The following is a 23,749-nucleotide window of genomic DNA, read 5'->3' as shown; positions in this document are numbered from 1 at the left end:
ACACCACCAAGCTAAACATATACTTAATTGTCCATTGTGGGGGTTTGGTGTCGGTGAATGGCTCAGAAGCAGCCGGACTGAAGGCTTTGTTGCTGGGTAGAATGGAGTATTTCAAGCTCCTTCCACACAAACGGGTGGAACTTGGAGGCGATGGCACTTTCTCCTTTTGTCTAGGGGAAAAACCTACAGCACTGTGAAATATACATTCAAATATACATCGGAGTGGAATGCTAGTAAATAAACCTGAATATGGTGTATACATAGTGTGTACATATATATATATATATATATATATATATATATATATATATATATATATATATATATATATATATATATATATATAAAATGTGTATGTATGTGTGTGTGTGTGTGTGTATGGGGGCCACGGTGGCTTGGCAACTCCGGCGATGGGGGTTCGAGTCCCGCCTCCACCCTGTGTGTGCTTCAGGGGTTTCCTCTGGGTACTCTGGTTTCCTCCCCAGTCCAAAGACGTGTTGTAGGCCTCATGTGTCAGTGTGTGTGATTGTGCTCTGTGATGGGTTGGCACCCTGTCCAGGGTGTCCCCCGTCTTGTGCCCCAAGTTCCCTGAGATAGGCTCCCTGCGACCCTGTGTACAATAAGTAGTACAGAGAATGGATGGATGGTTGGATGGAGATATGGAACAGAATTTGCTGTCTGTTGTGATAGCAGTGACCATAACGCCTTGTTGTGGTTTTCTTTTTCTGGCAGAAAAGAAAAAGACAAAACAACAACAACCGAAAAAACAAACAAACAAAAAACGAAACAGAACAAAAACAAACGAAACACATAATTACCTCCTATGTATTTCCAAAGCTGAAGCACTTCTCTAAAAATGATTTCAGCTGACTCTCTTAATTTTATACCTGGTTTTCTGTAAATCCTTTGCATACCATGAAAGTTACAACCTCACTCCATTCATTTACAATATTACCGATTTATAGTAGTCCTGACTTTTCCTCAGTGCTACAGCTCCCATCAGCTGTACCAGCACAGAGAACTGTGAATGTACAGTATATATATACTGTCTGTGAGGCTGTAAGGATATACCATGAAATAGTTATACTAACGTGATGTGACACTATAGATAACAATGTCATGAAAACAAGACTTTTTAAAGAACATTCAAGTCGGTACATTTTAGAAAATGGTACACTATGTAAGGAATAAAACACTATGGGTCTTGCTGTTACAGGAAGTTAATGAACGATGGGATGGTGTGATGTAGTCCAGCATGACGCAGAGGGCCATATTCATTGCCAACAATAACAATTATTAATTTATTATTTAAAGACAACATATTTTATTTTTTACTGTTTACAATTTATTGTTGTTGGACATTTGCAAAACAAGTTAGTTCCTGTTATCGCTTATGTCTGGCAGCTATAAACAGCTGTTCCCTCACCTCACTCTTGCCATGTATTGTTACTGGGAAACCAGGAATCACAAAGCTCTCTGTCATGAAGACTTTCCCATGGCGGAAAACTCACTGACTGTTACAAAGCTCTGACAGCAAGACTCCTTCCTTAAATGTTAAATAAAGGTTTCCATACAGAAAGCAATCAAACAGTTATACATTTTTCTTTCTTAAATAACAACACCTATAAATATGTTTGTTATTAGCCTTAGATTATGTCTAACCATACAAGTCCCTGTAAATTCACTGTTACTATAGAAACAATAATGTATTAGAATGAATGTTTCAATATAAACCTATTTGAATTACGGCCAGTACTATTTTCAGAGCTGTGCTGTTATAGAAAATTAATCAGCACCTTCTGACCAATCAGATTTGAGAATTCAACAACACTGTGGAATGATGAATACTAAAAGCAATCTGCTTAACAAGTGAGTTAAAAATATTTTCTTGCATTTCCCCTAAACTGTCATTGAATGGTCTACCTTTAATTTTGTGTTTTAGTTAATATTTATCATGTAAAACCGTCCTTTAATACAGTACTGAAAATGTGCCTGTTGCAGCAATTCTCAGTTCAGCCTTTCAGTTTTGTGAATGAACTAAACACAGATAGAGCTGAACACAGTGCTGACTGCGCCAAAGGCCACACTGCATTACACACTGGCTATAGCCATGTTCTAAGGATTATAGAGCTTTCCAATTGGATTTTAGCTTGAATAGCATTTGGTAAATGGCTCTTTCTCCCTTTGGGACTTGTGTAGATGACATGCGTGTCAAGGTATAAAACACAGCAGACCTAATCCACATTTAGAATTGCATTGCTGTTTTTACAATACACATATGTCTGTTGGTACATAAAAAATATTGAATAAACTATATTAACAGTGGGTCACCCAAACAAATGACAAAATGGATACAGTGAATATGACATTAATATGTTAATATATTTAAAGGAAGTCTCCAGAACCTTGAAAATCAGTGGTGACTGATGTCAAGGCATAAACATAGACAGGAATACTTGTTAGTGAGATAGGCAGCATAGGCTGCAGTCAACTGTGCAGGTCAGAAAAGAAGTCTGTTTGTCTCAGTAGAGCCCCCTGATGCCAATATCCTTTATGTGGTTAAATGAGGCAGTGTCTTTGACGTCTTCTGTTCAACAGAGCCAGTCTGTCTTGGGCCACTGGCTTCTAAATTAGCATAGCGTGGTTGTTTAGAGTTAACCCGAGAGGCAGAACCAGAGATTAAAGCCGTCTGTATTTGTGAAAATGATACTTCCTCGTTATGGATATTTCATACGATATGAAGAGCTTGGATTTGTCCATCAGTTCCTTGTTGTTATGTAGAGACCCCTGTGAATTTCCCAGCATTCCTCTGCTTGTTGTTGCCAAGGTCTTTCATCTGCCAGGCTCTCATCATTTCTTTAAGCAAGTGTGATGAATGCTTTGAGAACACAGACATCTTTATTTACTTTAGATACTCAAAATGAACAATTTATTAATGAATGCACTGGATTTGAGACCAACAAAATGACATAATGTGTGCTCTATTGTGTTTAGTGATACAGCTTTCCAATTTGACTGCACATAGTAATACGCCAAAAAAAGTGCAATATTAGGTTGTACGGTTATCAACTTATTGATTAAATATATTGGACTTCAGACAGACACAGTTTCATCGTGCATGTCCCGCAAAGGCTTAGTGATACTGCTGTGGAATGGCTGCAGTGTTCGGTCTTTGGAGAGTTTCAAAGATGGTTTAAGTTTCTCAAAGCAGCAGTACCAGTCTGGCGAGGTCAGTGACAATTGGTGTGACAAAAAAGGCGGCACCGCTAATCATTGTAACACTTAGCCCACATAAACAGGTCAGGTACAGGCCGTATTTGTTAACACTGGGGCTTTTAGAAATAGTTGTGAATAATGTAAGCCATTGGAATGGAGTATAAGGTGAAGGAGAATACAGACAGTGGGAGTTGGGGGTGGTGAAATGCATATATTTTTCAAGTGTTAATCCAGGAGTGTATGAATACAAAATTTATTAGCTAGCCCACTGGGCAAGTAAAACATCCAGTGCACTGCCTTGACTCATGTTTTGGTTGCCTGGAAACTGACTAGAATAGAAAAGGTAGCTAGCATAATGTAATAACATATGGTGTGTTTGCTCATTAAGTGCATTAACAAAGACTAAGGGAAATGAACAGGTTTATGATTATTATACACTTCTAACAAAGTTTGTAATGTAGCACATCATGCTTGTGCCGGCAACAAAAACACAGCTAGGAACTGTGCTGTTCTGTCCTCGTATCGCATGTAAAAAGATTCTGGTTAGCGTCCTTATTTTCTCAACTTATGTTTAAGTGTGAGGTGATGGAGCTGTGTTGGAAGGAGGGTTATATAACGGCTTTGTGCTGCACTTTATTTTGATCAGTTTTGTCAGTGTTTCAAATACCTCTTGTGTTCCTGATTCTGAAGAGATCGTCTGTCATATCTGCAAGTTAATTCATCCACCTAGTAACCTTTTTACAGCCAGATCACACCTTGGTTGATGTGTGTAGTGCATCAGGTGGTAGCTACAACAGCGAAGCATGTCGTATAACCGTGAAACACTTTAAACATAGTTACATTCCAAATGAAAGCATTTGATTTGTGAAAGTCAATAAGGTGTAACTGTTTTTCTATTTTTGTGTTCGCCACATCCAATTGAACAAATCACAACATGTATTAAAACACAATATCAAAATAAAACAGTGAGCAGCAATGTTAGACCCCGTTACACTGTTTGCTGGATATATGTTTTTTTATTTATTTTTATTTTACATATAAAATCATGCTGAATCATTGCCTAATCTCCACTGTTAACATGTGCTTCTCTAAACTGATGACATCTGTTCTTTGGCTCTGTGTTTATAATGATGATTTTGGATGTAATAGCTCTGATAGTACCATTTATCCTCTGCCTGTCAATTAACTTGCAAGCCTTGTTGGGCATATGAACATTAAATTATGCAGTTAGCATCAGTGTTCGCAAATGGTGCCCAGTTCCTGTTTAATTAAGCAATGTTCCACATGAGACAGGGGGGAGATAAGGGAGCTAATGGTAATCCAATGCAGATTCAGCCTCGGCTGTGTTAATCACAGCATACTCGCCAACCTTAAATGGAGAGATTTTCTAAATCTGCATAGTTACAGAGGCTTTATATATGCAATTAACAATATAATAAAAAGAAGTATAAGTATGTAAATGTGTGCTAAAATGTGAGAAATACAGAAAATGTATAATTTTGAGAGAAGATGGTGATGAAAATCAGGGACTGCCCTTGGCAAGTATGCGTAAAGGTTTGCCTATGTGTGAGCTGTGGTTGTTTCATGACACCAGCTGATAATGAGATACAGCTTTAAACGACTTATCACACAGAGTGATTGTGGATTTGCTGGGTTTGCATATGCAAGAGTCAGCAGTAGAGCTCATTGTATCACGCCTGTCTAAATGATGAAGTATTCCTAACACTGTTATTCACAGGGAGATTTAACTCTGCAATGGAAAGAGATTAGGACTGTAACTATTGAATATATTTATCACAAAACAATGCTATTTAATCAACACAGAGATGCATTATTTATTAACGTTGTCTTTACAGTTCCAGCAGTTTTGTAACAATATAGTTGGGAAGCTTATTTTTTTTTAAAAGGTTGTATAGCCACAAATACAATTAATAGTGGAAAAATGCAGCGTCATTGCTTTGTCCACATCCGTTAGTAGATCAGCATCTAGATTTCCTGTCTGTCCAGATGTACTAGTTTCTAGGGAATTTCACAATCTTTATAATGCAGGTAGCCATTGCTCTGAGTGGAAGAATCTGATTTAAGGCTATGACAGAATGTTTCTGCATTGCGACAGTTGGATTAAGTTTAATCGGTGTATACAGTCATTAGCTTAGGTTGCTGAACCACTGAGTGAAAGCTCTGCTTCCGTGTTTTGTTTATTGGTTAAGAGGAAAATCGCAGGTAATTTAGATGTGTATATATTTATAGGCTTGAGCAGCATCGATTTTTCTGCTTACTTTTAACTTTAAATTAAGCCAGATTAATGATTTAAGCGTCATTATCGGTTTACATGAATAACTTCGTGTGATTCAGTTTTTTTCTGTTTTAAGAATTATAATTCAACTCAATTCTTGAACAAACCTTTTTATTCAGTTATATGCCTTTTTGAACAAAACATACAACGTTCAATAGATTGAAATATCTTAAATACAAAAACAGTTTGGACTGTCAGTTTAGTTGTTACTGCTAGCTAGTCCTCCCGATGGGAGGGTGAAGGCCTCACATATATGTGTTCTCCCAAGACATTGCATTTTTCACAAGGCAGCTGAACATGCTTGGAGGAGAGCACTACCTGCTGTATTCTATACGTGAGCTCACACACTCCTGCAATCGAATAGCCGTTGGAACAACAGGTAGACAGAAATGCCATCCTTGTGCCAGTTATGCTTTGTTGAACTCCTGGCCGTGGATGGCTATGGAATTGTCAGGATTTACCAACAATGGAGCCAACAATTTAAAAAAAAAAAAAATTTTTTTTATCATTGTCACACTAGGGAGTAGATATCCTGATGCTATGATATCGATATTGTGATATATTAACACAATGTATCATTAATCATGATTATCTGCAGTCAGTACTTCTATAACTATAAAACCAAATAATCACAGTACAATATGGACATATATATATATATATATATATATATATATATATATATATATATGAACTTATAGTTTTTATAATATCATTATACTGATAATATTCATTCCACTGTTTTGTTGGCACTTTGGCAGAAAATCTCAAAAGTGAATACCAAGACTATAATATTCTAACTAACTGTAATGTTTGAACCCTCAATGAAGTCAGAGGAGATACTTTTCAACTTTATAATTTGATGTAAAATTTATAAGAAATGACTATAATTCTTTATTGCAAAAAATTAGAAAGTCAGAACCTTATTATATTATGAACCTTATTATCTTATGATGCATATGGTGTATTATAAAGAAATCTATAAAGAAGTATGGTGATGGTTTATTTTTGCGAAATCGCCCATCCCCTCCCCCACCTGGGAGCCCGAGCACCAAAATCATAATTGGCAAAAAAGGCGCTTAGGATTCACAGCCACACACAAGGGTTTCCACTGCCATGATATGCAGTAAAATGGGCTTCCTAACAAAAACGTTTCTTTGCCAGGAAGAAATGCATTTCCACTATGTTGGGTTTAAGGTATACAGGAGATTGACAGAATATTACCCAGCTTTCATTATGTGGTGCTGGTGGCACACACAACGTACACACACATACAAATTTTTAAGCATAAGTTTTACCATGAGGACATTTTCTTGTGTTTTCCATCAGACTAGTGGATTTGCAATGACATTTTTTGCAAAAGCATGTAATTCAGCCATGACTCCTCGACAGATAGTGATGCTGATGGTCTGTCATATTATTCACAATTACGGTCACAGTAGCTGGGTTTCAAAATGAGTGTCGTGTATACTCGGCACTTTATTTTAACAAGCTAATAATAACTGCAACGAGAATCAAAATGAATTTTTTACCATTTTACACATTTAGAAATGTAATATTATAATATAACTATAAAAATTGAATATTGTAGCATTGTAAGATCATGTGGTGATGATTAAGTCTATTGCAGAGTAGCCTAGAGGATTTCTAACAGACTTCTGTAAGGTAAATGTGAGCCACTCTTCTTACAAAGAAATTCAGATAATAATTTAACAATGCTTGTCTTTTTATCATTCATACATTTCATTTTACTGTCATATTCACCTAGTAATTCAATTTTCCCTTCAAATTCAATTTGGCTTTTACATTTTTTTTAATATTCATTCATATGATTACACCAAAGGGAAGGAATTTCTAATGACTATGTTTCTTATACTGAGTGAAGGCTGTCACTCTAAAGTGTTCCTGCTCAATGCACAAATAAACAATAAAGTTGATACAGTATTTTTTATTGCCTGTCCAGTCACTTGGCTTTAAATCTCAAAAGTAGTTGTTATTCTACACCTTATACTTTCTGCCATGAAAAAAAAGAAAAAACAGGCTGTGCTGGATGCTGTTGAATTCCCCATTTCAGACACCTCTACTCATGAAAAATCTGGCAACATTGGAAGTGTGAAAAACACACAAGTAATTTTAGTTATCTGAAAGGGCCAAATCAAATCAAGCTCCTGCTCTCAAATTTAAATCTGATTGCTCAAACCACTTCAGGTGGTCGAGCCACATTTGACAAAGTAAAACCCCTCCTAAAAAGTGACTCACATGCTGCAAACATTAATGCTTAACAAAGTTATCAAAAATCATTATTCTCGATGCTCATTCATAAATCTCAGTATATTCATAAACTAAAAATACAGAGCAATACTGGAATACTGGAAGTGTTCTGAAATAATGAGCTGATTTAAATATGAACATGCTCAGATATCAGATTTCAGTCTGTCTTTGTAAAAGTGTAAATGCATGTGGTTTAAATCAACATGATGCAATCCAGATACAAAAGGCACGAAATGGCCAGCTGTAAGTGGGCTTGTATATATGAATATTGTATTTGTATGTAAATTTCTGTTTTTCTTACAAATGTCTTGTACTCTGTTCTGTGTGACTGTCGGATATTTTAAAGCTATATGCTTGGATTAGATTTTACTTCATTCATAAGTCATTCTGGATTAAATCATCTGCCAAATGATAAATGTAAATGCATGTAAACAGTGATCACAGCAGAGTTCAAACAACCTGCACATCAACTGCAGTGGAACGCTTGCAGAAACCTCAACTGCACGAAGTGAGATTAAAAAAATGCACAAAGGCATGACTCTTTGGTACTTTTGCTAAGCCTTATGGAGGTGGCATGAGGGAGGAAAGGGTGGAATTGTGATGAGTTAATGGGTTATGGACCCAGCAGATGAGTGCTAGAACACGGGCCCCTCGAGGAATTGGGGGTGCGTGCTTCACCTCTGTCCAAGCTGTTCAGCTGCTACACAGTTTCATTTGCATTTAAATAGAGAGGCTCTGCGTGGAAAAGGAGCCAGGCCTTTAGAATTGGACTGGGTTTAGCCTTTGCTCTTATGCTGCACAGTGAGGGAAGGGCAAGCTTGGAGAGAGCTGCTTCCTGCTTGTCTGCATTCTCCTTTTCAGCCTTGTCATATTCAGAGCCAGTGAAAAGACTGCATTATGTAATGGGTCAGGATTTGGCCATGAGCACTCCCGGCCTCCCGCGGTCAGTGTTAGAACAGGCAGGGAGGCTCCCAGGCTGGCACGTCTACCATTTTCACTAGTAGCAGATTCTCTGGGCTAATAGATGCGGACTTAGAGTCATCCTGCACACAGCAAAACATATATTACTGCATCCTATATACTTTCATCAAGCATGGCTTAACTAGGTATTTCGAACTAACCTATGTAATCGTATTTATTGGCAGGATTACAGTATATTAGGGTGTAGGCTCATTTTCCTCTAATCCTACACCAGGGATAAAAGCACTTTGCACTGTCTTAATCCGACATAAACAACTCCTGTCTGTGGCCATATGGTGTAGATCCCATAGTGACGTTATCTCTTTGAGCAACTGAGTTATATTAGATTTGTCTGTTATTTATCCCCCATTGTTCTCCTTGGTTCTCTGCGGCAGGGAAGAGCAGGTCATCTGTGCTCTTGGCACTGTGCCTTGGTGCCGGCCAGCCCTTTTACAACCAGAGCCATGGCTGCCTCTCACTGTCGCCTCAATAGCTCTCAGCTCCTAAGAGTATCCATGCGCTTTGATTTGGGTTAGTCTTGCTGTAGGCACTAAACTTTCTTGTTAGGTTTATAACATAAATGTTAATGCACTTTGTGCACATATAGAGCAACTATAAAATGTTTGTGTGACAGAGAATCTTTCCTTGCCTGTAGTGTATAAAGGGAAGAGGGTAAAAGAGATGGTGCTGGAAGGACCTCGTTAAAATGGTGCTGTTTGCTTCGGGGCAGGGGAGGTCTGGTTTGTCTGGTTTGCTTTTCTTCTAAAGATAAAGACGTTTTCTTTTTTTCCAGAGGAACTATGACTGGAGCACGAGACACTTGGTTAGCCCTGGGGTTGTGTAGACCATCAGAAGGAGATGAGAGTTTGTAGCTTTGTGGATAGGACAGCGTTTTGGAGAAGGAGAATTTGGAGCCAGACCAACCTGTGATGGAAAATGTGACGACAGAAGAGTTGCACAGGGACTGGCGATACGTTTTTAGTGCGCAGAAATGTTACTGTGCAGAAATGTTTTTGGATCCAAGCTGACGAACTGTATTTCTATATTACAAGAGTTGTTCATTTAATGCTAGTACATTTTTTATGAAGCCGGGTTATTGCCTCCATAAAGAATTCAAACTCATTGTCTTTTCTCATGCAGTGGATTATAAGAGTTTATAAAAGCAAATAGATTTTTGCAGGTAAACAGGAAAAACTTCTCCATTTTAGTCATTGTTTAATTGGACTGCAGAATCAGTGGCACATTGTAATTTTGAGCTTGTGCAGTGACATCAGCTATTAGCAAACATTTTCTTAAATCTGTAACAGGGTAATATAAAATTCTCTAAATCTGTAATTTAGCCATTAATCAAGCTTGAGTATTGGACTGGGCTAATTACGCTGGTGTCCATAGACCTCTGAGCCCAAGGTACCTTAAGCTGTAAGATAGCTCTTTAAGATTTAAAAAAAAAAACAAAAAAAAAAAACAGAAAACCTTTTGGTGTTCAAAAGTGCATGAAAGTGTGTATGCACAGATGTGTGGAGAACCAATCAGACTGCAACGTTACACATTCTCAAGCTTGTGGCCAGATAAGAGTACAAAAGAAAGATCTAAGTTCTAGATTAGGTGCTAAACGTTTTGGTTTTGCTGCAGACGTGCTGAGTACGTCCTGTTTTAAAGCCTGAATGTGTCATTTACTGTTCATTTCACAAGCAGCTGAATTAAAGTGAAACTCTGGTTGAATGTACGAGTCATTCAGTACAGTGTGTACGGGTTATCTATAGTGTTATCACTTTTCTAACTTTTAATTTCCTGAAGTTGGATTAAATTATTAGGCCACTATTTCATAGCTGTCTTCAGAGCTTCAGATTAAAGACCATTAAACGCCATGCAGTTAACTCCATATCAGTTTCATGCACCCCTAAATAAATAAAAATGCATTAAAGAGAGCCCTGGTGCACGCTCCTTCCTATGATAAAAGTGAGCTGGTGTAAATGTGTTGTTTTTGTCTAAATATCCTTGTAAACCTGAGAAATTGGTGGTAGTATGGGTGGTGTGGGTGGTGTGGGTGGCGTTGGTCCATGCTGTCTCGTCCCGTGGGCCTCTGAGCTGTTTATCCGTGCTTGTTAATAACTCCCAACTGTAGCAGTTTTGATACCAAATAATAATGTTTACTAATTTAGCTGGCACTTTAAAGCCTGCATATAAACAGTGGCTTTAATCCAGCCATGTGCAGACTTCGTTTCATGTCCTTCCCATGCTGTTCTGTTTTGAATTATGATAATGCGTGCTTCTGGGACAAAACGATGATTTTGTTTTGATTTTGAAGTTATGCAATCCAACTACAGAGTGCTGTCCGTGTTCTCCAAGGGTCTTTCCAGCTGCTAATTTGAAATCGGTTCAACAGGAATGTCATAGAGGCCATGTGACACAATGGGAGGAGTGATTTAAGATTTGCTCCTCAAAATAGTGCAGATAGGTAGCATTAAAATATGTTTCCACCAGAGCTAACAGAGATAACACAACATTTTCCATCTTTTAGAACATTCACGACAGCTCCTCGTTCCTGCTGTACTTTTCTCTAGGATGATTATCTCGTAGACTGTCATCACTGACGGTTTAATCCATTTCCATGGAGCGCTCAGATTTCATGGAGAACTAAAGGTCAGAGAAGAAACAATAGTATCTGCCTTTTCTTGTTGGTTTGGTTGATGAATTGAAATATGGAGTGTATGTAAACACACTGAAGACTTTCACTGAAAAAGGGTTGGTAGAGAAACAAAAGAAAGCATTCTTCTATTGCTAATCTAATGCTGTGGTTACCTTGCAGCCTTGCTGATCAGGATTTCGGCTTCCACTCAAGCCTATAAACCGTCAATGTCAGCACCGACTCTTATGGACACGCACTAATTTAAAACTCAGTGACTGGAAGAGTGAGTGATATAGCATGTAGATGAGCATGGCAAGTCATCTCTCTGTTATTGTAATACAAAATTACCAACATACAATTTGCAGGAATAGAGATCTAAATAAAGGAATAAAAGGATGCCATGTCACTTTTGTCATGTAGGCTGAGTGATTTGAAACAGTCCTGCTTGCTCAGTTGGGAGAGTGGCATTTGCAGATGCAGAAAAAAGAGTGCAAGACTGAAGTGGGTTGGTCGGCTTTGTGGTTTAACTGCGAGACGGCTTCAGTTTCAGACACAGTTTAGGCTGTGAGTGTGTCTTTCTTTTGTTATGTTTTAAAGTATTTTTAATACGATTAATCCTTTGTGACTGTTTTAAGAATGTGGAATTTTAGCATCTTTAAGTCTTACAGTTAGAGGTTTTCATTTTTTAAAATCACAGTGAATGCATAGAAAATTGTATTATTGTTATTATTATTATTATTATTGTTATTATTATTAGTAGTAGTAGTAGTAGAAGTAGTAGTAATTTATTTATATATTGGTGTGAAGGAACAGGTCATCAAGTGACAGTGACAGTATATTTCTCTGTTTATATAGGAAATATTAAACAAATGGAAATATTACTTAATAACTTATTGCTCTCACTCCCAGTTTGTAAGAATTTGCAAACCATCTTATTTCCAAAATGTACAAACAGTTATAGTTAGAGGGTGGAGTCAGTAGTGTAGCTGTTGCTGTGACATTATGTGTATGAAATCCAGTGAAATTGCTATAAATTTTAGAGATTGAGTCACATTTGTAAGATCAAGGAGAAATCATTGCCTTTTAAGAAAAGGAGGCGTTGAAGCTAAACATTTTTATTCCAGCAGGAGGAGGGACTAATTTCTGGGCTGGAAAAATATAAATGGAAAGCAGAAATGATGTATTTGATCTGAATGAGTGTATCTTGTTCTAAAAACGTCTGGAATCGAAATTCTGTGGTGATATGCTCTAAGCTTAAGTGTTTAGCTGCCCATATTGTTGTATGCGTTTTAATCCGGTTTTATTGAGTGCACCGATGTGTAAATGCTGGCCAGAGTGGACGACTGGTTTGAAAGAGGGAAACCTACTGTATATACTGGTACAGTATACAACACTCACCTCTCTACCACCCACTTACAAAACTGTCCTAGCATGTTTCCCTCTGTGTTTTCACAACAGTTCACACCTCTGCATCACAATGTCAGTACGTCTCATGATATTACCAGTGTGAATCACACAGTCATCTGGATGAGTAAGCAACTTGCCTAGACTATACTACTATAAGACTTTCGATATGACCTCAATCACTGAAATCCTTCACAGATATTTCTCCTGTAGATTCTTCTGATTGTTCCTGCTGTGGTGTTTATTTTGCTAAAGAAGCCACTGACAAATACGCTTGCTGACAAAAGATATTTAAATTTTGTTCATGCAGTGACAAGAAGACATTTTGCTCGCACCATGACTAAAATCAAAACAGTTTTATTTGACAGAAAATATGGCAAACAGTAAAGATGTTTTGCCTTTAAAAAAATAAACTTTACATGTTACATCCTGAGACATCACCCAGCTCGTTGCCATCTTCCAGTCTAGACTGATAGAAAAACTTTTATGAATTGTCTGATTATATGCAGTCACGTTTCTGTATAGAATCAGAAATAAAGGACGCATGACAGGGTGTCCTGTTATAGGAAACTTCTTCACAATGAGGTGGTGTGATGTGGCCAGATGTGAAGTGGATTATTTTCCAATAACAGCTCATCGCAGTGTTTTATTCCTCTTAAACCACAGCTTTTTGCCAATGATTACAATTTTTACTTGTATTAATGGACTACGTGTCATGCTTTATAAACATTTATAGTTACATTTAATGTTGCAGAATGTCAGCGATACAAGTTTGTTCCTGTTATAACATACATTACAACAGCTGTAAACAGTCGTTCTCTCACCAGCCTCTCCTTTTTTCTTTTTCTTGAAGTTAATAAGATAAAAACTCAGCTTGCCATGTTACTGAGAAACCAGAAAATGCAAACTTTTCTCTTCCATGGTGGAAAACTCACTGACTGTTATAAAATGCCCTCTACATAAATGTTAAATAAAATCTCCTTACAGAAACCCTCACCATATTAACTTTTTTTTTTTGTTAAATACCATCATGTTTTTAATCTTTTTGTTATTAGCCTTAGATTATGTAGCTCATCTGCCATACAAGTTCCTGTGAATTAGCTGTCACTACAGGGTGCCCAAAAAGTCAGGATCCAATGACAGTAACTACTTGTATTTAATTTTGGATTTATTATTTACAACATATGCACTCTATCATGTTTTTATGCGGCTTTTGCTCAGCATATCCAGATCGACATGTTTGCTCAACATATTTCCATTGATTCTTGACTTTTCGGACACCCTGTATGGAAACAATATCAGACCAAACACATTAATATTAATCATTTGAATTATAGCTGGCACTATTGTCAGAGCTCCTGTTACAGAACATTAATCGACATCTTCATTCAACAGCACTGTGGTTGTTTAAGCACAGTTTGTTCTGTTACACTACATATTTCCATCAGCATAATAATGTATTTTTGCTGACTAAAATTTGACTCCAGTTTAGTTAAGGTAAAAGTGCCAGCTAAAGATTAACTAAAATTTCAAGGGACATTTTTGTTAAAAGATTTAATCTATGACTAAATGAGAGAAGCTATGTGAGGCAGTGGGTTAAAGGCTTGGCTTTGGCCTAGCTGTTAGTGCAGACTGTGCTACATTCTCTCCTTCTCCTTCCTGTGCTTTGGGCAGTGAGAGAGGGCTAATCCTCATGAATAATTGATGAAACTATTAGCATATTTTTCCCCAGTCACTGGTAATGTGTGCTGTAGCGAGATAGAGCTAAGCTTTGGGAATAGGCTATTTTGTAGCGTCACTGATTTTATGATCTTAGTATAATATCTCACCTTTTCTCAGATTCTCGTAAGTTACAGTATACAAGTGAATGATGGTAGTTTTGAATGAACATGGACATGGTCAGGACCAAATTCAAAAACACGCCCTCTCTGTCCTCACTTAAGGACTTAAGGAGGATTAAGGTGAATGAGACAGTTTTTAAAACTCCCTGTTTTTAACATCAACATCTGTTTAACATGTCGCTAACACTACAGGGGCCTCACACTGAAAACGCTTGTGTGTTGTTCCTGTGCCAAAAACTACAGACATGTGGCACTGACACCCAGCCTGAGATCCTGCATCTATGGCCCACAGACTGTCTTGATACTTATTGTACAAGTTTCTGGCCACAAGCTTCAGAATCCCAGTGCAGTCTGACTCAGTTGGCTCTCTGTACTTATGTGCAATGCTTTACGCACGGGAACACAAACAGAACAAAACAAAAGCTTTTTGGTGCATGATATTGTCACTGGATTAAAAATGGCCTATAAAGGTTTAGAACAGTTCATGTAAATATGATACTCTTGCAAGTTTGCTTACAAGTTCTGGGAAAAGTCTGTGGGTTGCAGACCCACAGTAGGTGGGATGCAGTGTCAGTAAAATGGCCTCTTCCTGTTAACACTGTTCTTGGCTGGATTCAGTGATGAACAATGAACAATACCAGACTCTCTAGCTAAAGCTAGATGTTTGGCTTGTAAGACTGAAAAGTCTGGGCCTATACCACCTTAAGACTTTTGAAGAATAACTACAGTCTAGTTAAAATTGCCATGGACTCCTTTCACAGGGAATAGGGTAAGAATTATATTCTTTGACATCTCCTGTGCCTGTAATACCGTTGAGCTTACTTTGTTGGAAGAGAAGCTCCAATCGAGCCCTACTGGTTTATCACAGCATGACACTGCAGATTGTTGGCCTTTCTAGCTGTGCCGCAGACACGTTATGCAGCAGAACTGTTTTGTCACTTTTCTTGTTTACTGTACACATCAGACTGATATGCTACCTTCAGAAATACTTTGACAACTCTGTGATGATAGGTTGCAGTAATGAAGGGAAGGAGGAAGTGTACCCGACTCTGACAGTGTAAACAGAATCTTCTCTGGCTCTGTGGCAGTGAGACAAAATAGCTGGGGGTGGACTTCAGGAGCAATAACACAGCACCACCTCTGTTTTCCATTCATGAGACAAATACCACTTGCATGAAGAGCACATTAATGATATTATGAACTGGGAGGACAACTCACATGCTAAGATGCTAACAACAGTTTACAGCACTTCTTATCATGCTAATGATAAGAAGTGCTGTAAACTGTTGTAACGCTCTTCCAGTTTACAGTAATGGGTGTGCTGTTATTTGCAGCTGTACACTGGTACAGGAACATGGCTGATAAAGAGGACAGACTAAAAAAACTTATCAAAAAGATAAAACTAGTGGAGTGAAGCCTGGACACTCCAGAGACCTTGACAGCTCCTCTCATTCACTACACAGTGTGCAGTTCAGCAGTCACTGGTTCATTATTCCAAAGTATTAGAATTAGGCACAGGGGCCATCAGTGAATAATAAAATTTGACTTTCACACTCCATGTTTTAACATTGGAGTATGCTAGTACGAGTTTTCACTCAAAAATACACCAAAGAGCAGCCTTCTACTCCTGAATCTGGAATGATTAGCAATTGCATAAGAAATGTGTAGGAAGCTGCTCCTTTCCACCATCTCATATTAGTAACATGTTTCCCAGTGCTCTTGTGTCCACACTCAGTTTCTGAGTGTATACTGAGTGTCCACACTCAGTATACACACACACACACACACACACACACACACACACACACACACACACTATATTACCAAAAGTATTCGGTCACCTGCCTTGACTCACATATGAACTTAAGTGCCATCCCATTCCTAACCCATAGGGTTCAATATGATGTCGGTCCACCTTTTGCAGCTATTACAGCTTCAACTCTTCTGGGAAGGCTGTCCACAAGGTTGAGGAGTGTGTTTATAGGAATTTTTGACCATTCTTCCAAAAGCGCATTGGTGAGGTCACACACTGATGTTGGTCGAGAAGGCCTTGCTCTCAGTCTCCGCTCTAATTCATCCCAAAGGTGTTCTATCGGGTTCAGGTCAGGACTCTGTGCAGACCAGTCAAGTTCCTCCACACCAGACTCTGTCATCCATGTCTTTATGGACCTTGCTTTGTGCACTGGTGCACAGTCATGTTGGAAGAGGAAGGGGCCTGCTCCAAACTGTTCCCACAAGGTTGGGAGCATGGAATTGTCCAAAATGTTTTGGTATCCTGAAGCATTCAAAGTTCCTTTCACTGGAACTAAGGGGCCAAGCCCAACTCCTGAAAAACAACCCCACACCATAATTCCTCCTCCACCAAATTTCACACTCGGCACAATGCAGTCCGAAATGTACCGTTCTCCTGGCAACCTCCAAACCCAGACTCGTCCATCAGATTGCCAGATGGAAAAGCGTGATTCATCACTCCAGAGAACGCGTCTCCACTGCTCTAGAGTCCAGTGGCAGCGTGCTTTACACCACTGCATCTGACGCTTTGCATTGCACTTGGTGATGTGTGGCTTGGATGCAGCTGCTCGGCCATGGAAACCCATTCCATGAAGCTCTCTGCGTACTGTACTTGGGCTAATCTGAAGGTCACATGAAGTTTGGAGCGCTGTAGCAATTGACTGTGAAGAAAGTCGACGACCTCTTTATATATATATATATATATATATATATATATATATATATATATATATATATATATATATATAGTAAAACCCTATGTCCGCGGTTTCACTTAACTGCGGTTGACTGCGGTCTGAAAAAATTAAATAGAAAAATTTCAGAAGTAAACTTTCATAATTTAAATTGCACGCCGTTCTGAGTAACGTGATGAAATCTTGTGCGGTCCTGCCCGGGACAAATCATCCCTTTGACCAGCGTGTCCATGCTGTATACGCTACCCAGCCGTTAGTCACTTAGTAGTCTTCTTGGTTACCAGATCAACTCTCACGGTATCACAGTGCTTGTGTTCAAGTAGCACTTATTTTGCTTAATAATGGCCCCAAAGTGCAAGAGTAGTGATGCTGGCAAAACGGATGTGCCAAAGAGAAGTCGTAAAGTACTTCCTTTAAGTAGCCATAAAGTGCTTTCTTTAGAGAGTGAGAGAAATCGAGAAAGAGATCACATTCACATAACTTTTATTATAGCTATTCTATTTTATTATTAGGCATTATTGTTAGTCTTATTGTGCCTAGTTTATAAATGAAGCTTTATCACAGGTATGTACAGTATAGAGTGTTCACTACTATCCGTGAGACAGCAGTGAGACAGCACTTTTGTCCAGCGAAAACAGTGTGGCCTGACAAAAAGATGTGTACAATGATGTATTTTCAGTCATGTGACACAGTCATGTGACCCATTCAACTCAAACAAACAACTTTATAGTCTTGGGTTACCTGTAGCAACAACTCCACGTCTTTGTCTGTCCATTTAAAGAACTCGGTGCTTTTCCTCGACATTGTCGCATCAGTTCAAAGAAAAGGAATGTAAATAAACGCATGACGGAAATGACGCTGGCCACAGCTTCTTACGTTTTCACGCATACGCAGTATAGGGATGTAAGCATTTTCAGACGTTTCAGTGTGGACAAGCAATTTTTGGGAAATATTTGAAAACGCCAGTGTAGACGGAGAGCGTTTTAAAATGAAAATGCAGTTTTCAGATCAATCTGGATTAATGTGCACGTAGCCTTAGTACCAGTGAAGGGAAATGTTACAGCATACAAAGACATTCTATACAATTATGTGCTTCCAAATTTGTGGCAGCAGTTTGGTGAAAGCCCACATATGGGTGTGATGGTCATGTGTCTATATACCTTTGGCCATGTAGTGTAGTTAACATTAGTTTACTATATTTATTAGAGATGCCCCAAAATGTATTATTTAAATACGCTGGTTTTACAGTATGTGTTTACTTGTTTTAAGTTTGCCGCATGCATGCACAGGCACTGCTGCTTGATCAGGCAGTCACAGTGATGCCTGTGTTTAACATTTTTATTCCCATAATACATCTGTAATACTGATGATAATGGGGATAATGGCAGCAGATAATTATATTCTCAGTGTTGCAAACACTTAGGCATGACTTTACTGTTTAGGCTTATTACTTAGTGCACATTATGCGGTTTGGGATGCAGCCTTGAATTCTCTCTGTATGTGTATCGACATGGCACTCACAGCCGAAGAAATGTTCTTCGGCAAGTAGCCTTCAAGAGCAACAGACAATGAAACTCACCCCCACCAAAAAAAAATAAAAATCCTACACTGAGCAGTGTTAAAATGACTGACTACCCTAACTGTTTGTATATTCTTATATTTATTTGTCCACATGATTTACATGTACGTATTTATGCACTGTACATTGTTCTATACATGCAGCTTTAGTTAACACAACACTCGAGCCCATATCACATCATTGCAGTGTTTGTGGAAGAGAACGCCTCGCTGTCCTCACATCACTCTCTCACTTCTTCACTCACATCACACCAGGCATTTTTTCCTTGGAGAGCACAGCCTGTGTTGCCGTAGAGACAATGCAGTCGGCGTGGAGACAGCCATGACTGATGGTTTGGCTCAAAACGGGTGTGGCTCTTGTTCCCTGATGGGGGTCATGTAACACACAAACAGATATGCTCATGATGGTCCAGTCGCAGAGGAGAAGAAAAATCAATGCGCCAGACAAAAGGCTGGAAATGATGCTGCTGCTGCGTGTGTGATTGTGGTTCTGTGTGTTTCAGTTGGGAGTTACACAGGGGTATGTGCTTATTTTAGCCAAAGTTCAGACGGTGCTCACTCTGATATGAGCTCTTACAGTCTTACACTTGACTCCTGAAAAATTGAGTGGTGTGTGTGTGTGTGTGTCTCATACACACGGCAGCTATTAAGCTGGGTTAAACACTGGAGCAGGCTAGATTACTGCAGTCAGCTTTTCTATTCTTACACACATAAAACAATTCTGGGGTAGAAGTGTGTGAGACATAGGTAGATAGAGATGGAGAGAGTAAGAGAAAGAGAGAGAGAGAGGGAGAGAGAGAGAGAGAGAGAAGTAATCAGCGCTACAGAGATGGCAAGGCCTAACCACCGTCAACAGCACTTAGATAAATCGATAAAATGTGCTGCCTCAGCTTCTCTCTCGTCTTACAACGACGGGCGCTTGTCATGCCTCTTTATTTCGTTTGAATACTTTGAGCTTTCGAGTTTCAGTTCAGCTCTCCTTGCAGTAAAGATAACAGAGCATCACATTTATCTGTCCCTGCTGCCAGTTAATATTGGCCATTCTTCTAATTGTCTCAGTAACTTTCCACTGCATTTACTTCAGTCTAAGTGTTTCATTTACTTCCAACAAGCTTCCAGACTGGGTCTGAGAGAAATGATAAAACTCGATAGTGACTCAGACGTTCACTGTGGAGCCAGCTGGCGAGTGGCGACTTGCTGTTTGTGTCCTAATGTGTTCATTTCCAAACCTACATTTCGTCTCAGTAAGGCTCTAGAGCTTAAGGGGTTGATGCTACATTTAAGAGACATTTTAAAAAATTACAGCAATATACAGCATTTACTAAAGCATTAAATAGGCCATACATGGAATTTCCATATAGAATCGATATATAAATCACACCTTGGAACCAATATTTGTCAATGTACATTGCACATTGTATGTTTATATATGTTTAGAGGAATATAATATTGTGAATGAAGTCTATGAAGTCTAAGGCATGCTAATTTTTTAATACAGATTTTGTTATAGATGTTAATTTGATGACTTCTGTATTAATGAGTAAGTACAAAAATATTTTAGATTTCCAATCATTACTTTTTCAACAAAAATTAAATGTTACAGTAAATTATTTCTGTGTCACTAATGAAAGTAACATAATAGGCCCCCTTTCAGACACAAAACATAATGAACTCTGCTGAGTTTTGCATGAAAAAAAAAGAATTGTGGTTGTGCAAGATACTCAGTAAAACATAGCAGCTAATTTGCTGTTAAAACTGCACAAACTGTACCTGTGACGACCAGTAAATATTTAAAAAGCCAGTGGTCAAATTTTCACATCAAATTTTGACTTTGTTTAGAGACTGTAGAAACGTTTAATTTATTATTTTTGCTTTACAGCATTTCTTTGCATATGCATTAGACTTTTGCACAATTCAGTATGTTCAGTCTTCCTGTCTTGTGATGTAGAAGTGTGCACGGGACTGTTTTAATCCCACTCACGCCCTCTCCTGAAGGAATTCTGCCCAATCCCATCTGCTTTCACAGACAACCTTGATCATTCTTGCTTGCTCCCGCAGTTGTTATTTTTGGGGTACAGTACAGAGATTACAACAGCTACTGCTTAGTTGTAGAGTTTTTCCGATGTTTGAAAACGATTACTTTCACTTTGCACTTTGTGCTATGTGCATTTTACTTTGCTGTAGCAATAAAACGTCATTCAATAATAAACACACAGGGAAAATGTGCCGTGCCTTTTTCAGCCTGCATACTTGTTATATTATACAGTATACTTAAATACTTTATGGCGTCTGACCAGACTGCAGACTTAACTTGCACTTATGTTAATTTTGTAACAGTTAAATAAAGTAAGCTAAGACACACAGGTGATTGCTTACAAACCAAACATTTCGGCAGATTTCAGTAAAATATCAGTTCAGTCAATACATGCTTTATCATTTATGCTGCCAATCCATTCATATGGCTTACGATATCATGTGTGATATGCCATCGTCCGGTCATACCCCCTACCTATCGCTGATTGATGATAGTATCGCCTGTAGCTTTGAGGATGACACGAAAGGGGCGTGGTCAGATACCCTGTACATGTTACGTCATTACAGCGGAAAAATACCGGAAGCTGGTTACGAGTCGACTGTAGCTACAATCGCTAGCATTAGTGCTTAGCCAGTTTTGTTGGCTTAATTAACCATTAACATGGTCAAGAATGCTTGCAAAAATAAATTCGGGACTATAAATAAATGTGATGAGTTATTAGCTGTAACTAAGTTTGTTTAGTTGGGACATGGAGCAAGGCACTTAACCCGCTCCAGGGATGCCATATCGTGGCTGATCCTGTGCTCAGACCCCAACTTCCTAACAAGCTGGGATATGCAAAGAAAAGAACTCCACTGTGCTGTAATGTATATGTGACAAATAAAGCCTTCTTCTTCTTTTTCTTCTTCTTCTTGCATGTGCTTTGCGGTGAACAGCAGAGGAGACACTTATTAAATTCCTATATAGTGAAGTTGTCCTGATAAACATCACACTGTTTCATTTTCTTATTTTAAGATAAATCAGAAAGACTATGTTGTGTTGCTCTGCTCTGAAGTCAGACAGCAGATTAAGGTTTGTATAGGATACGACATAGGCGAAAAGGAAACACATAATACGAAATATAACACACTTTATTTTGTCAACTTTAAAGCTGCAAACACCACGTTGTCCCAAAGACATTTAAATCATAGCTATTGGCGATTCCCAAAACTATTGTCAATCGTCTGAAGGCTACCATCCAGTGGAATTATTCTCTGTTAGCCTGTTAGGATTTTCTTGTTATAGAAGTTGGAACTTCTGTCAGTTCTAATGAATTTTTTTAATCAGTATGGACCTTATCAAACAAACTGAATTAGCAAGGGTTTAAGGTGGAGACCATCTTCTGAAAATTTTAAAAACAGCTACATCCTGTAATACACGACTTTCACCTCAATCTGTTGGTGATACAGTGTGTCGGGGCTGCTCCGACAATTGCATTTGTGACTTGAACTGTGAGTGCTGTGGCAATTCTTCAGTATCTAATGGCCGTAATGAAGCAAACATGGATCACTCTGAGTGTATTTTCTCCATAATGGAAGTTTCTGTCTCGGTGCAGCATCACTGAAAAATTAGGTTATGGAATAGTGATATCATATGACTGCCAGTCATCACTGTAGTCACATTGAGGAACTGATGCCACTTAAAGGATATAATGATATTTTGTGCCTGTGTGGAACTAACTGTTATTTGAAGTTGGAAACACTGACCTAAGTCTGCTTGTCCGTTACAACCACATAAACATGAATGTATGGCTTTTGATAGTACTCCTAATGAAGTACTGTGGGAATTCAAGAGGGCTTTCCTGATGTTTTAAGATTTCTGCTAAAAGATTGGCTTTTATTCAGAGTCATTAGTCTTTTTGACTCATTTTAAATCTGTATGGATCTGAAATATTGCGCCTGCTATATTCTCACTTCCTCTTGGTCTTGGTTTAGAAGGTTGACTAATAGATACCCCAGGCCTCGATTGCTGAACTTAATGAGCAAGCGGTAATGGAGCCTGTGGGGGTTGAACACATTCGGTTTGAGATTAATTGTCTGCAGTGTGCGCCGTGTAGCTTTCTGTCTAAACACTGCAAAGCTGCTGCAGTGATGCAGGTACTTGCCTGAGAGAGAGAGAGAGAGAGAGAGAGAGAGAGAGAGAGAGAGTGCTCACACCCCCATGAACATGGGGAGAACATGTAAAACTCCACATGGACAGTTACTCAAGGTCAAGCGTGACCCTGGGATCCTATTTGCTGCGTTACTGTTTATGTACTAATAAATTGAAATAAAAATATATCTTAGCAAGTGAAAATATTGATTACCGTTTCAGAGCATCTTCACTGTTTTAGAGTTCAATTCACCAAGCTGACTGTTTGCTGTCAGATTCTGAAAGTCTCAGTCAGCCATCGGTTTAGGAATTGGCACTAATTGGGCTTTATAAACACAAACTGAAGATGCAGAATTGGAAGCGGAGTGTGACAGGAGAAATCATCAGGCGAATCATTATTTCTCAACCTCTGCTTATGTGTAGATTGAAATGGTTTTTGGTTTAATTTCTTACTTGCACTGGTCTAGGCACAAATGTGAGTACTTGCACCTTTGAGCCCTGTATTTAGTGCAGTTGTATGCAATGTAAGAGTGCTTTCACACCTGTTTTTCCATTTTCCGAGTCTGAATCACTTTTAGACAGTAATTGAAACTGCACTATGGTTCACTTGGAACCAGACCACCTCTCTTAGATGCTTCCAAGTCAGTTGTTTTTGTCCACACCTCTCTGAGATGCCAAAACAAA

General features: G+C 38.6%; 1 protein-coding gene across 2 annotated transcripts in view; it reads left to right on the top strand.

Moving 5' to 3' along the window:
- srgap3 (SLIT-ROBO Rho GTPase activating protein 3) overlaps window positions 1-23,749 on the top strand; it is a 113,271-nt gene that overhangs the window by 1,290 nt on the left and 88,232 nt on the right. The window lies entirely within an intron of this gene.

The sequence above is a fragment of the Pangasianodon hypophthalmus genome, chromosome 2 (assembly GCF_027358585.1).
Source record: "Pangasianodon hypophthalmus isolate fPanHyp1 chromosome 2, fPanHyp1.pri, whole genome shotgun sequence".
In the NCBI taxonomy this organism is placed as follows: domain Eukaryota; kingdom Metazoa; phylum Chordata; class Actinopteri; order Siluriformes; family Pangasiidae; genus Pangasianodon; species Pangasianodon hypophthalmus.
The sequence above is the reverse complement of the archived record's forward strand: the minus strand, read 5'-3'. Positions and strand labels throughout refer to the sequence as shown.